The sequence below is a fragment of the Petaurus breviceps genome, unplaced genomic scaffold (assembly GCF_028583685.1).
Source record: "Petaurus breviceps papuanus isolate PSGF00001 unplaced genomic scaffold, PetGlider_PUasm1.0 208, whole genome shotgun sequence".
Lineage (NCBI taxonomy): Eukaryota > Metazoa > Chordata > Mammalia > Diprotodontia > Petauridae > Petaurus > Petaurus breviceps.
Window position 1 is genome coordinate 29,033,803 of NW_027185852.1, and position 15,751 is coordinate 29,049,553.

The following is a 15,751-nucleotide window of genomic DNA, read 5'->3' on the forward strand; positions in this document are numbered from 1 at the left end:
AGGCTCTCAAAAGTGGCTTCTCAGAGTCTCATCTGATCAAATCACAGAACACTTCTCAAAGTGAGCCCCAAAGCAAAGCCTCACATCAGGGATTATATAGCCTTCTCCTGGGTCAGAGAATGTAACCACCCTCTTGACCCACTGCCCAATCACACAGCATCAAGGTGTGGGCATTCCTGAAAACCAAGCCTCCTGCCACAGGCTTCATGTGACCACATTCAGTCTATTAGGACACAGAGTATATTTTCAAATCAAGGAAGTTTCTCAGAGTCTCTTAAGCCTATCAAAGGGCCTAAGGGCAGGGAAGATCTTTAAATTTGCATTTCCATTACACATACCTCCAAAAATAGAAAGAGCAGGACAAGTTCAGATCTATCCTCCAGAAGTTTGCAGAGCCCAGTCCTAACAAAGTTCAAAGTCAAGAACTAAGCTGGAAGAATGAGCAAACACAAAAGTAATCCTACTATAACACACTATCATTGCAATGAGGAAGCTCAAGAAATAAACCCAGAAGAAGAGAACGATTCCAAAAAAATCTGGAAGCAATGTCTCAGAGCAAAACATAACTTAGGCACAAGTTCAGCTAGAATTCTTGGAGGAGATGATGGAAGAGTTTTGAAATATTTTTATAAATTAAATGGGATCACTAAAGGGAAAAATGGGGAAGAATTGGAAAGGGAATGAACAAGAGGTACAAAAACTGCCAGAGAAAATAACTCCCTGAAAATTAGAATGGATGAAATAGAACCTAATGACCCTATGAGTTACCAAGAAATTTTTTTTTTTTAAGTTAAAAGACTGGGTCAGCTAGGTGGCATAGTGAATAGAGCACCAGCCCTGGAGTCAGGAGGACCTGAGTTCAAATCCAACCTCAGACACTTGACATTTACTAGCTGTGTGACTTTGGGCAAGTCACTTAACCCCAAATGCCCTGCCCTCCTCCTCCAAAAAGCCAAAAAAAAAAAAGTTGAAAGACTGAAAAAAATAGAAAAAAAATAAGATATTTCATAACAAAAATAACTGACTAGAAAACAAATCAAGGAGAACAAATTAAGAATCGTCGGACTACCTGAAAGTTATAAGCAAAAAAAAAAAAAGCCTATACATTATAATTCATGAAATCACAAAATAAAACTACACCACAGTCAAGATCACTTTGAACTTAGCAACTATCAATATAAAGGAGCAGGGAGCTTAGAATACAATATTCCATAAAGCAACAAATATAGGCTTGCAGCCATGAAAATCTACCCAGCAAAAATAAACATAATCCTACAAGGGAAAAATGGATTTTTAAAGAAATAGAGACTTCCAAGCATTCCTGATAAAACGACCAGAACTGTCTAGAAAACTTGAAGTGCAAATGTGGAAATTAAGAGAAACTTTAAAAGGTAAATAGGAACAATCAATCATCAAAGGCCCTTCCCACCCTCTCCATTCCCCTCTCCCTCGTCCCCCTTCTTCATTTATCCCCTTCTCTTCTCCTCCAGTCCCTTCTGTCCTCTGCTCTGCTCTTTTCTCCTTGCTCCTCTATTCCTTTGTCCTCCTCTGATCTTTCATTCTCAATTCTCTCTTATCTAGCACTCCCATCCCTCTGCCCTCCTCTAACCTTTCCTTCTGAGCTGCTAAAATCCCCTTCCAAAGACATTGACAGGCTCAAAGAACTTCACTGCCCCCCACCCCTTGGTCTCTAGCCTATATACAAACTTTCAATCTTTTAAAAGACTCTGCCCCTTTTGACTCCAAACTTCCTTCCTTTTTTATGTTACATTATTCTCCTTCCCATATTCTCTCACTAGCTGGACCCCTAGTTCTTGTTTGGTCTTGACCTCCTTCCTCCTAACATTTGCCCAAGTTGTCTCCCAGAATGGAATGAATCACAGCCTCATCTCTGCACATCAAAAGTCTTCTCTTCTTTCAAGACTCAATTCATCTCAGCCTTCTAAGGATTGTTTTCCCCAAGAGGAGGGAGTATGAAGAAACAAGACCCACTAGGAGTTGTGTCTTTCGAGAATATGGCCACAAACTTCACTCACAAGGCATAAGGGTATTTGGACAAAAGGAGCTATATAGGGAGGCAATGCTGGAGAATTACAGGAAATTGGTTTGACTGCAGTTTCCAGACCAGATATAATTGACTAACTGGATCAAGAACACCTTGGATGCCAGGAGAGACCCTCTTCCCACCCCCACAGCCTAATCCCATTCAGAGACCAGGCCTGAAAGGAAGGACCCCAACCTAAAGTTGGGCATTTCCATGAAAGAGTCATCCCAGGAAAGGCTAAGATGTGGCACTGGTGGCCCTCTAGGGGGACAATATGATTCTAATAATAATAAACATGCCCTCCAAGTAAGAGTCACCCAGACCAAAACTTCCAAGAACAGGAATATAGTCAAGATAGCAAGCCTTTCACTATTCAGCACCAAATATATTTAGGAAAGAATCTCCCTAACTGTGATACTCAAAGAAAGAGGGTCAGAGCATATTCAGACCCCACTATGTGTTCTTGGGTATTTTCAAAGAAGAAAATGTCTAAGTATTACAAAGGTAGATAACTCATTAGGGAAAATTCAGAAATTATTGAAAATCCAGGGGAAAAATCTTATAGGTATAATGAATGTAGAAAGACCTTCAGTCAATCAATAAGGATTTATTAAGTACCTATTGTGTGCCAGGCACTGTGCTAAATGCTAGGAATGCAAAGAAAAATAAAAACAAGTCCCTGCCCTCCAAGAGCTTACAATCTAAGTCATCTCCTAATTCTCACTTGAGGATTCATATAGGAAAGAATATTTATCAGCATCATATCCATGGAAAAGTCTTCTATTTCAGGTCAAGCTTAAGTTGTCATCCGAACATTCATACAGGAGAAAGTCCTTATGAATGTAAAATGCAGAAAGGTTTCTTAGCCAAAGTGACATTTGTCACCAGCAAGTTCATTCGGGAGAGAAACCTTACAAATGTGAGGATTCAGGTTTCAGTTATAGCTCAACCCTGAGACAATATGAGAGACTTCCTACTGGAGAAAAAACCCTTATAAATGTAATTGTGGTGAGAGACCCTTCAACTAGACATTACAATGAATTAGACATTAGATAATTAATACAGGAGGGAAACCTTGTGGTTGTAACGAATGTGCAAAGAATCCACTCAACTGAACATCAGCCAATTATTCAGGAGAAAAAAAGTTATGAATATAACAATTAGGGGAAGACCTTCCATAAATGCTGTGTTCTAAAGAGACAGATCATACTGGAAAGAAACGTTATGGATGCAAAGAATATGGAAAGACCTTCATCCAGAGACCACAATTAACTAATTATCAGAGAATTCATACTGAAGAAACAACTTCTGAATATAAAAATTGTGGGGAAAAATTTCATGACCACTCAAATATCAATCTATAGATAATTCACACAGCAGAGAAACTTTATGAATATGAGGATTATGTAAAGGCCTTCCATAATTTCTGAAACCTAAGCTGACATGGGAGAATTGATACTGGAAATAGACTTTGTGGATATAATCACTGTGGGAAGACCTTCAATCCCAGATCATCTCTTGCTTCCCATTAGAGAGCTCACACAGGAGATAAACTTTATGGCTTTGACGAATATGAGGCTTTCTGCTTGAGGCCACTATTAAGCTGTTATACAGTATTTGTCTTCCAAATATATGACAGGGAAGGCCTGACATGAATGTTTTGAAAAAGCTATGGGAGTTTCTGTGAATAACCAATTCAACATGAATCATCATTATGGTATAGCACCCAGAAAAGAGAATTCGATTTTGGCCTGAATTAAGATCAGGGAGGTGATAATCCCATAAACTCAGCACTTGTAAGACATGATATAAAGTCTTCAATGTGAGGCAATGTGAGTTAAAAAACTAATAAGCTGGAGACAAGGTCCAAAGGACCAAAGAAAACAAAGTTGGTGAAGAGTTTTGATACCATTTCATATGAAGATCAGTAGAAGGAACTGGAGATGTTTTAAGATTTGGAGATTCTGAAGGCTATCTTCAAGTATTCTGTTTGCCCATCAGGTAGAACCAAATGCAATTGGTGGAAGATGCAAAATAAAAATTGAGGGTGAATATCAGGAAAAACTTCATAGTAATTAGAGCTGTCTAAAACTGGAGTGGTATCCACTCTCCTGAGTGGTCCCGGGAGAAGGGAGAACTCCTCTTTGGAGTTCTTCAAAGAAAGGCTGAATGGCTATTGGTTGGGATGACCATTGAGTATATATGATAGTGGGGTACCTCTGCTGTATAAGTTAGACCAGGGGCCGGCTAGGTGGCTCAGTGAGTAAAGCGCTGGCCCCAACATCAGGAGAACCTGAATTCGGTTCCAGCCTCAAACACTTAACACACACACACACACACAAAAACAAACAAAAAAAAAAAAAAACTAGCCGAGAAACCTTGGGCAAGTTACTTAATCCCAATTGCCCTCCAAAAGGCAAAAAAAAAAAGTTAGACCAAATGTCTGCTGAGGTCCCTTCCAATTATTAAATTCTGTGAAATGCTCGATTCTGAATTGAGCTCAGAGAATTCTGTGATTCCTTAGGGATATGCTAATTATATGAAAGCCTCAAACCACAGGTTATCGCTTGCTTCCAAGATATTGAATAATTCCTACAAGACAGAAATGTTATGAATGGATTGCAATAGGAAGGTCTTAAATGGTCCTTTAACTGGATCAACATCAGAGAATTCGTACTAGAGAGAAACCATTTGAATGTAAGAATTGTGAGATGGCTTTCCATGGCCGTTCAAATCTAAATTGACGAAATTCATATAAGAGACAGACCTTGTGAATGTGGGAGGGCCTTTGTTGGGAAAGCAATATTCTAACCCATTGCCCCATGCAAGTTAAACCAGTCCATCCTTAGGACTTTAGTGGGAGTAAAATTCCATTTAACAGTTAAAAAAAAAAACATTAGAAACTAAACAAGGATAAACTGTGTACCTTTAAATATGGGAAGATGATTCCTGTCCCTTTAAACCATATCATCATTGGAGATCAGAGAGAGAATCTAATTAGACAAGGTTTAGAAGTAGTTCTGTTATGTCTTAATAATCCTGAGAGAAGAACGGAAAGAGAGCGGAAAAAGAATATAATGGAGGTGAAAAGAAAAGGGGAAAGTGTTTCACACAATCAGGATACCCAAGAAATGTGTATAAATAAGGAGGTATGGGTGAAGGAAAGAGGCTGATACTTGAATCTCACTCTCAGCTAAACTGCTCAAGAGAAGAAAGAATGCACATACATATACACACACAGAGTTGGGTGCGGAAATATATTTCATTTAATAGGAAAATAGGAGGGGGGGAAATAGAGAAGAAAGAATTAAAAGGAGGGTAGATTAAGGGAGAAATTAGTCCTAAGCAAAACAAATGAAGGATATACAAAAATATTTTTAGTTCTTTTTAAGGAGGCAAAGAATAGGAATCAGAGGGGATGCCATCAATTGAGAAACAGATGAAAAAGTTATGGAGTATAAATGTGATGGAATACGATTGCTCCATAAGCAATGAAGAAGGGGGTGGTTTCAGAGAAATCTGGGGAGACTTGTATGAACTGATACAAAGTGAAGTGAGCAGAACCAGGAAGACGATAAAATGACAACACTATGGTAAAGAAAAACAATTTTGAAAGAATAAGGGACTCAGATCATCATAATAAGCAACCATGATTCCAGAGAACTCATGATTAAAAATGTTGCTCATGTCCTAATAGTGAGATGAAGTACTCAGAGTACAGAATGAGACATATTCATTTTGGACATAGCCAATGTAGTATTTTATTTTTCCCCAATTATGGGTAAAAACCATTTTTAACATTCATTTTTAAAACGTCGAATTCCAAATTCTCTCCGAAGCTCTCTCCCACCCCCCTCATTGAGAAAGTAAGCAAATCAATATAGTCATACATGTATAGTTATGCAAAACACATCCCTAATAGTCATGTTGTAAAAGAAAACATAGACCAAAAACCTCAAGAAAAATAAAGTTTTAAAAGAATGCTTCAGTCTGCATTCAGACACCTTCAGTCCTTTCTGTGGGGATAGACAGCGTTTTTCATCTTAAGTCCTTCAGAGCTATCTTGGATCGTTGTATTGCTGAGATCAGCTAAGTCATTCACAGCTGATCATCTTACAATATTGCTGTTACTTGTACACGGCCCATTTCACTTTGCATCAGCTAATGTAAATCCAGGGTTTCTGAGAGCATCATGCTCATCATTTCTTATATCACAATAGTATTACATCACAGTCACATACCACAATTTGTTCAGTCATTCCCCAATTGATGGGCATCCCCTCAATTTCCAATTCTTTGCCACCAGAAAAGCACGGCTACAAATATTTTTGTACATATAGGTCTTTTTCCTTTTTGGTTTTTTATCTTTTTTGGGATACAGACCTAGTATTGGTATTGCTAGGACAAAGGGTATACATAGTTTTATAGCCCTTTGGGTATAGTTCTAAATTGCTCTATAGAATGGTTGAATTAGGTCACAGCTCCAGCAATAATGCATTAATGTCTTATTTTTCCCACATCCCCTCCAACATTTGTCATTTTCCTTTTCAGTCCTATTAGCCAATCTAATAGGTATGAGGTAGTACCTCAGAATTGTTTTAATTTGCATTTCTTCAATCATTCATGAGTATGAGCATTTTTTCATATGGCTATAGATAGTTTTGATTACTTCACCTGAAAATTTCATATCTTTTGATCATTTATCAATCAGGGAATGGCTCTTGTAAATTGTCAGGAAGTCCAGTGAGCATCGACAGGAATATGTGCATCTAATGACTCATTTACAATACAATACTATACAGTTACATAGCATCACCAAAATTTCAATGCAGGAAAAACCCCACAAATTTACAATAAATTATTAAATTTAAGATGCATCATTTAAAAAATTATTTTTTAAAATGACAAATTTTTTTAAAAAATTTTTAAAGGGTTAATTAAAGAAGGTAGATTTCAGAGGGGGGGAGCTCTGAGTAATTTTTTTTAAGGTGGCAGTAGGCCAAATAAGGGTTAGAACCTCTGCTCTAGACTGTAATAGGCCACTGGGTGGTGCAGAGGAGAGTTAGGAAGACCTGAGTTCAGACACTAGTTGTGCTGTTATTGCTGTTGTAGTTGTTCAATTGTTTTTAGTCATATTTGAGTCTTCATGACCACATTTGGGATTTTCTTGGCAAAGATCCTGAAATGGTTTACCATTTCCTTCTCCAGTTCATTTTACAGGTGAGGAAACTGAGGCAAACAGGGTTAAGCGACTTGGCCAGGGTCACACAGGTTGTAAGTGTCAAGTATCTAAGGCCAGATTTGAACTCTGGTTTTCCCGACTCCAGGCCTAGCTGCCCATTAGCTGAATGGCCCTGAGCAATTCCTATAATCTCCTTCAGTTTCAGCGTCTTCATCTGTAAAATGGGGATAATAATAGTACCTATCTGACAAGGTGTTGTGAGAATAAAATGAGATCGTTGTAAAGCACTTTGCAAACCCTATTTTAATGCGAGCTAGTAATAGGGAAGTTTAGAAAAGGGGAGACTTGGAGTAGGGAGGGATTGTGAGCTCTGGGTTTGGACGTGTTGAGTTTGACATGTCTGGGCCAACTAGCTGTGATGTCTAAAAGGCAGCTGGAGATGTGAGCTGGGCTGGATAAATAGATCTGGGGGTCATGTGTAGAGAACGTGACCACCAAGTGAGATAACATGGAGGGGGGAGGGGAAGGGGACAATTAAAAAGCTACTGGTAAATTTGGAGAGAGTGATTTCAGGTCAATGATGAGGTAGGAAGCCAGAGCGCACAGGGGCTGGAGAAGAGTGACAGAAGTGAAGACAGTGGTTGAAAACCCCTCTTGCAAGAAGTTTGGCCACAAAACAGAAGAGAGACCACAGCTGATGGCTAATGGAGATGGGCAGCTCAGGTGAGAGCTTTGGAAGGCTGTGAGGGGCATGGGTGTGTTTTAGGTAACAGGGAATGAACCCAGAGACAAGGAGAGGGGAGGGTACGTATGAGGGGGATGGGAGTACGCTAACACTGAGTAGTAAGTCCAGGCAGAGTTATCAGTGGTGACAGGGAGGTTGGATGACAGAGGCAGATGATCAGATTGTTCAAGCCCTCCCATCAGGTGGACATGTTGAGTCCTATGAGGTCCAGGGGGCCAGACTCACAGCAGGCAGGAGCAGGAGAGGCTGGATCTGGCAATCCAAGGTGAGTCTGATCTCCAGGGCACCGAAGAAGGTTAGGGGCCCGGGTCAGGACTGATACAGAGCTCCCTGGGAAGCAAAGGGGATACAGGCAGCTCCAGCTTGAATTCATAGCTTCTTGGTTCTACCAGTTTCCCACCACCTACCTTCTCTGCTACTATGCCCATGGTACTTAATACACTGTAAAAAATGCTGTTATCTCATTTCTGCTGACCCTCACCACTGGATGGCAATTCTTTTATTTTTCCTCAATTGACATTGCATCATACTCTTCCCACAGGACAGGAGATACCTCTCCTCTTCAAGCACCCCACCGCACCCCATCTCACTCTCTTTGTGAACAACCTTGTCTTCTCTTCATCAGAGCCAGCAGAGGCCACTCAGCACAATCCTTCTCTCCCCTGCTCCCTGTGGTCAAATCCCTCTCTATTTCTGCCTGCCTTCTCCTTTGTTCTAGTCTCTAATGATAAGGCTTCTCTTCTCTTTGTAAAGGCTGATATTTCTACTGATTCCTTTGATCATACCCCTCTCTACTCTCTCTCTCTCTCTCTGTCTGTCTCTGTCTCTCTCTCTCTGTCTTTGTCTCTCTCTCTCTCCCCCTGCCTTACTCTTTCCCCTGTCTCTCCCTCTCATTCTCCCTCCTGCTCTCTGCCTCTGTCTCACTCTGTCTCCCTCTGTCTCTCTTTCATTTTACATCTCTGTATCTAGTAGTTCCTTCCTCACTGCCTAAATCAATTCATAAATGAGCATTTATTAAGTGCCTTCTACCTGCCAGGTATTGCTAGGTGCCAAGAATACAAGTACAAGGAATGAAGCATCAATAATAACAAGTATAGGTTGCACTTTTATATTGCACTTTCAGGTTTGAAAAACACTTTATAAATATTATTTTAACACACAGTAAACCCTTAATAAATGCTGGCTACTTGACTGCCAAGCCATATCATGCCAGGCACTTGGAGAAATGGAAAAACCCAGAACATCCAAATCCACACAGCTGAGGATGGTGGAGGAAGGGGAGGGAGTAGTGCAGGGAATGGGAGGACATGTCCCATTCTAACAGAAGGTGTAGACCTGATAAATGAGTAATGTCAATGCTACAGAGAAAAGGCGAACAAGAAAACAGCTAGTAGATCAGGTTGGCAGCTAGAAAGTTTGTGATTAGGGTTGGGTAGTAAAACTGTGGAAGACCTTAAACATCAGGCTAAAGAATCTATTTTGTGTGTGTGTGTGTGTGTGTGTGTGTGTGTGAGAGAGAGAGAGAGAGAGAGAGAGAGAGAGAGAGAGAGAGAGAGAGAGAGAGAGAGAGAACAGGGTTGGAAACTCAAGTAGATTCCCATGTATAACAGGGTTAGCCTAGCCAGACTCATTTGTAGCTTACCCAACAGCCAACCATGCTGACTTCTTACCATTCTAGCTCCCGCCATCCCATTTTCTGTAGTGATACAGAGGTATGTTTGGATTTTTCTTTATTAATTACTAAAATTTCAGTCTCTTAATAATCAATAAACTAGCACCCTAGTTTTAAATTTATTTCTTTTAGATGCATTTGTAATCTGTTCCTCCCACTGAACAAAACAAAAACAAGACATTAGATAAAGATATATGTGGGACAGCAAAACAAATTCCCATGGGGCTTCACCCCAATATGTCTCTTTCTGCATGACTCCCCTTTGTTCTGGGTTGTACCTGATGTGGGCCAATCATCTGGTAGTTTAGTCTAATATTGAAACAAAAGGAAATGTTCAACAATGAATAAAAGGAGATCTATTTAACCATGGCAGAAAGATATTCAACAAGGATAGCCATTGGTGGACGCCTGAAGTTGGTCCAACTGAGACATTCCCTAATGATATATCAAAGGTCATTTATAGGCCTATGTGAATACATATGCTGTTATTTCTGCATGGAACAGAGGCCACATTCCCAGGACTAAAAAGTCACCTTGCCAGGATTCAAAGTTCAACCTGCCCTTGGCCAATTCCTCTTCCTAGAAATGCTGGTTGCTCTTCTAGGAACAAACGAAATCCATCCTGTGTCCTTTTGGACACAGACATTTTACCATAAACATTTTGCCAAGAGATGTTTTGCTCCTTTGGACTCTGGTGTGATCCAGAGCTGCAACACATAATCTGGTGTGATTAGTTACTCTAAGTCACATAGGGTACTGCTGACAAGCCAACTAATTAGCTCAATACCTTCTTTGTCTAAAACTGGATATAACCTGGAGAAATTCGCCTCCTCTTTGCAGTTCACTGGTGGGGAGGATGCGCTGCCTGGGATATTTTCCCAATCAGGACTCCCAGCCACATGACCCTGATGTAGGCGTAACCCTGATTTGGTGCTGTATAGAAATATTTCTATCATTCTGTCAGACTTTATATGTATATTTCTTTATTCCTTTAATCCTACTTCATATAGTCCTTGTGTGCAAAATAAGTGTTATACTGATTCTTTTTTTTTTTTTAAGCAATCGGGGTTAACATTAAGTAACTTGCTCAAGGTTACACGGCCAGTTATTTCTGGGTGTGGTGCTGAGTGTCTGAGCCCGGGATTCGATCTCCAGGTCTATCTCAACACTGGAGCCGGTGCTCTTACTTGCTGTGCTACCTGGCCACCCCTGTTATACATATTCTAATCTAGTGTGAGCCATTCATTATACTATGCATAGCTCCTTAATGATACCCTGAGCTGTGATCCACCAGTCAAACCTCCAAGACACATTGACTCTCCCCCTTCCCAAGTCTTCACAGCGGCTTCGGACTCGAGCGATGACGAAGTGCCCAAGCCCTTAGTCTCCTGAGCCAACCAAGTCTTGGAAAATGTCTTAATGCCTTGTAAGAAAAAAGTAGTCATATTAATATGCAAATGTTTTGCATGACTTCACATGGTATGATCAATATCAATTGCTTGCCTTCTCAGGGGATAGGAAGGGGCAAGATGGCAAGAGAAGCTGAAACTCAAAATTTTTTAAAATTAAACAATTTTTTTACACACAACTGAAAAATATGTAACAAAATAAAAGCTTTTTTAAAAGAAAGAAAAAACTAGTTTAACTCTCATGGGGGACAGGGGAAGGATCAGTATATTGCTTCTAGCACAGAGTCTGGCCTGGCCTAGGATGGTGCTTTGGAAGTGGAGAGGAGATGGATTGAAAAATGTTATGGTCTCTTTAAATCATAGCATGCCCACGTGTAACCCTCTACAGTTCCTCCCAACAGAAGTTCTCATGCTCTTTAAATTGGTTCTGTGCCTTCCTTTGCTAAACAATGCCTAGTTGGGCAGTTCCCATCTTGGAATATCCCCTTGCTATTTCCTGGGCAAACCATAGCATCCACAAATCCCTGAGAATAGGGATAGCCCTCAGAGGTCTGGTCCCACCTATCCACATACAGGACTCCATCACTGCTCCCTCCTTTCTCTGCACTAATATTTTATCTCCTACCTTATCACCACCCAGTGACTTATAGAGGATGATGAAGTTTCTCAAGTCCAAGAGGTCCTCAGGGAACTCTTCAGCCTATGTATTGTCACATGTTTGGATAACTGTGTGCAAAGCAGACTCCAACATTCCAAAGAGATAAATGCCAGCATGATAGCATTGGAAACATGTTACCTCCTGTGCACCTTGGTCTGGCATCTACTCCATGGATGGCCCCATGTTTCCATTCCAGTATTACTGCCTGCTATGCCCTCTCCCTTACTTGGCATTCCAGCAAAACTTGACTTCTCCCTGTTCCCTGGTCACAGCCCACAGCCAAAAGACCTGGCCTGGTATCCCAAGTGTGCTAATTACTGTGACCTTGGCCATGTCACAACCTCTCTGGGCCTCAGCTCCTATTCCTATAAAATGAAGAGACTTTCAAAGAATTCAAAACCAAGGGATGCCGCACCAATGGGGAAATGGCCAAACAAATTGTGGTATATGAATTGAATGGATTATCACTCAAGCAGAAATTATAAACAGTATATTTTCAGGGATGGAGAGAAGGCAAAATGGCCAATTTTGATTACATAAAATTTAAGATTTTGCACAAACAAAAATAATGCAGCTAAAAGTAGAAGAAAATCAGGTAAATGGGGAGTGGCATGGCAAATTTCTGTGTTAAATGTCTCATTTAACATAGTGAACTGATTCAAATTCATAACAAAAACCATTCCCCTACAGATGAGTGGTCAATGGATATGAACGAAGAAAGAAATCCAACCTATCAAAATGTATATTTTTAAAGTGATTGGAATTACTAATAAAGAAATGCATATTTTAAACAACTCTGAGGTATCGCCTCACACCCATCAGATTGGCAGTCGATCAAAATAAGGGAAGAAAATGCTTGTGGGACTGTGTTAAAACAAGGACATTAATGCCCTACTGGTGGAACTGTGTGCTGGTCTAGTCATACTGGCATGTCTCCAAAGCTATTAAACAGTGTGTACCTTCTGACCAAGCATTACCACTACTAGGTCTATATGCCAGAGATCAGAACAACCTGTATAAAAATGTATAGCAGTTCTTTTTGTGATCACAAAGAACTGGATATTGATGGGATGCCCATCATTTGCGGTATGGCCAAATAAGTTGGTATCTAAATGATGGTATATTATTGGGCTGTAAGAAGTGATGAAGGGAATGGTTTCAGAGAAACCTGGGGAGACTTGTATAAACCGATGCAGAGTGAAGTGAGCAGAACTAGAACAGCTTGCACAACAATGATGGGGTAAAGACAAACAATTTCAGAGGAGCCATGATTAAGCACACCTTCCCCACCTCCTGATATGAGCAGTCATAGACTCAAGATGCTGAATTAGACACATCATCTTGGCCAACATGGGAATTTATTTTGCTTGACTATGCATATTTGCTGCAAGGATTTCATTTTTATTTTTTTTTTAGGGGGGTAGGGAGGAGAGAAGATAGATATTGAGTTCTTCACTCCAAAAAAAAGTTTGAGTTTAAAAAGAAAAGGAGGGAAAATGACAAAAGGGTGGGGCGGCCAGGTAGCACAGCGAGTAAGAGCACCGGCTCCAGTGTCAGGATGACCTGGATCAAATCTAGGCTCAGATACTCAGCACCACACCCAGAAATAACTGGCTGTATAACCTTGAGCAAGTTACTTAACCCCGATTGCTTTAAAAAAAAAAAAAGAAAATGACAAAAGGGATAATTTCAGAAAGACCTAGGAAGATTTGCATGAACTAATGCAGAGTAAGTGAATAGAGCCAGGAGAACAATTTATACAACCACACTGAAAGACTTAAGGTTTCTGATCAATGAAATGACCATGATTCCAGAGGCCCAATAATGTAGTAAGGCAATGGACTCAAGATATAGAATGAGACATAGGGTGGGGAAGAGGTACTGGGGGGCGGGGAATTGGTCCATGTAGAATTTGTTTTACTTAACTATGCATATCTGGTACCAGACAGCTGGTGGTACAGTAGATAGAGGTCTGGACTTTGAGTCAGGAAGTCTTGAGTTCAAATCCAGCCTCAAACACTTACTAGCTATGTGACCCTGGGCAAATCACTTAACCTCTGCCACATTTTTCTCATCCATAAAGGGGATAATAGCATCAATTTCCCAGAGTTATTATGAGGATAAATAAGATATTGGTAAAGTTTTTTGCAAGCCTCAAAGCACTATATAAATGGTATTTTTTTCCAGCGAGCAGACAAAAAGGGAAAGGGGGACAATGATACAGTTACTAAAAAAAAAAAAGGCAATTGATTAATTTTTCCATACCAGAAGAGGACAGAAGGAAACAAGCCAGCTTTGATAGTTACATACTGAATTATCCTTAAAAGGAAAAGCAAGCCTTGGGGCAGCTAGGTGGCACAGTGAGTAAAAGCGCCAGCCCCAGAGTCAGGAGGACCTGAGTTCAGTTCTGGCCTCAGATACTTAACACCCACACACACAAAAACTAGCCGTGTAACCTTGGGCAAGTTACTTAACCCCAATTGCCCTCCAAAAAGGCAAAAAATAAAAATAAAGAAAACCAAGCCTTACTTAGTAGAGTCAGTTTTATGGACAAACCTATTTCTGTTCTATTTTGTAAATGAAACTGCTTGTCTAACTTAGTGTTTTAGAACTTAAAAATGAAATTAATAAAACAAAATGAAGGGGTTGACCTGGATTGAAGTACCCACCAGAAATTATACACCAAAGCCCCTTCCCAGTCACAACCTGCTAGAAGGAGACCCCTACCAGGGTCCCTGAAAACCACCTCATGGGCCACAAAAGTTAGGGAACTTTCCACCTGTGTTGCTAGAAACATACCCCAGATACAAGTCTGTTCTTGTTTTTGCTAGGTAATCAAGGCTTCATTGTTAACAACATATTATTCTATAAAAATGTACCTTGCCAAAGACTCAGGGCTGTCTTCCTTATTAGGGAGGCAGTTGCCGGCTAAATAAACGCTCCTATTAAATTGTAATTGGCATTGCTGTCCTGTTTCTGCTCAGTTGTCCACTTCAGGATGACCTCCAACGTCCCTCCCAGATCACCAGTCTATGGGCCTATGAGCCACCCTTGGCCATGGAGCTGGGAGGCCATGAGCCTTGCCCAGGTTTCCTCTTGGTTCCACAGCCCCCTCCCCCTTTCAAATAAACCTTAGAATATGCGCTTATGTGAAAGGAGTAGAGCCAAGAACACAGGAGGAAGGAAATGAAGGGTTCACCCCAAGAAACCAACCCGGGCCCAGAGAAGCAGGCTGGTCAGGAAGGCCAGGAAGGCTTAGGCCTATAAAGCAGATATGTGAAAAAGGGAGAAATGTGGGAAGAGGGGGAATGCAGCCAGAGAAGACATTGGGTTATACTAATTAGATTAATTATATTAACTAATTAGATTATACTAAAACCATCCCCCCCTTGCTGCCCCCCACCCCCAGCTGTCGGAGCCCTGGCCACACCTAGGTGCCATGGTTCTATGCTCTCTACTAGAAGGTGCACTGCCCAAGGGCAGCGGCTTGATCTTAGCCAAACAGGGCTCTCAAACGGGGTGTCTCTTCCTTAGGACCCTGCATTCCAGGGAAGCCATTGTTGAATAGGGTGGTGGGGCAGTGGAAGGGACAGGCAGGAAAGTTGCTGGTCAGTCAGCCTTTGACTTCCAACAATCTAATCCGGCAAGGAGCAGGCTCTTAATACCCTTCACCACCTGGGCCCCTCCTGTCTCTCCAGCCTCATCAGACTCCCCTCCCCCCCATCTAGCCAAACTGGGCCCTCTCCCACCTCCATACTTTTGCAGTGGCCATGCTGAATGCTTGGATTCCTTACGGCCATCCTTCAGACCCCACCTTTTCTGGGATGCTCCCCCCCACCCACCCATGGCAAGGGCCTGCCCTCCCTCCCTTGTATTTACTTTCTGGGTTATTCTGGCAATACTTTCATAAGCACTGGGGATTTCCTCTGTAATGGGGAAGGGATCATCTCCTACATTATCTTGGTAGCTGGAGTGCCAGCTGCCATGCCTAGCATACGTTAGGTGCCTAAGCAGTGTTGGCTGGTTCAGGCTGGGTGACTT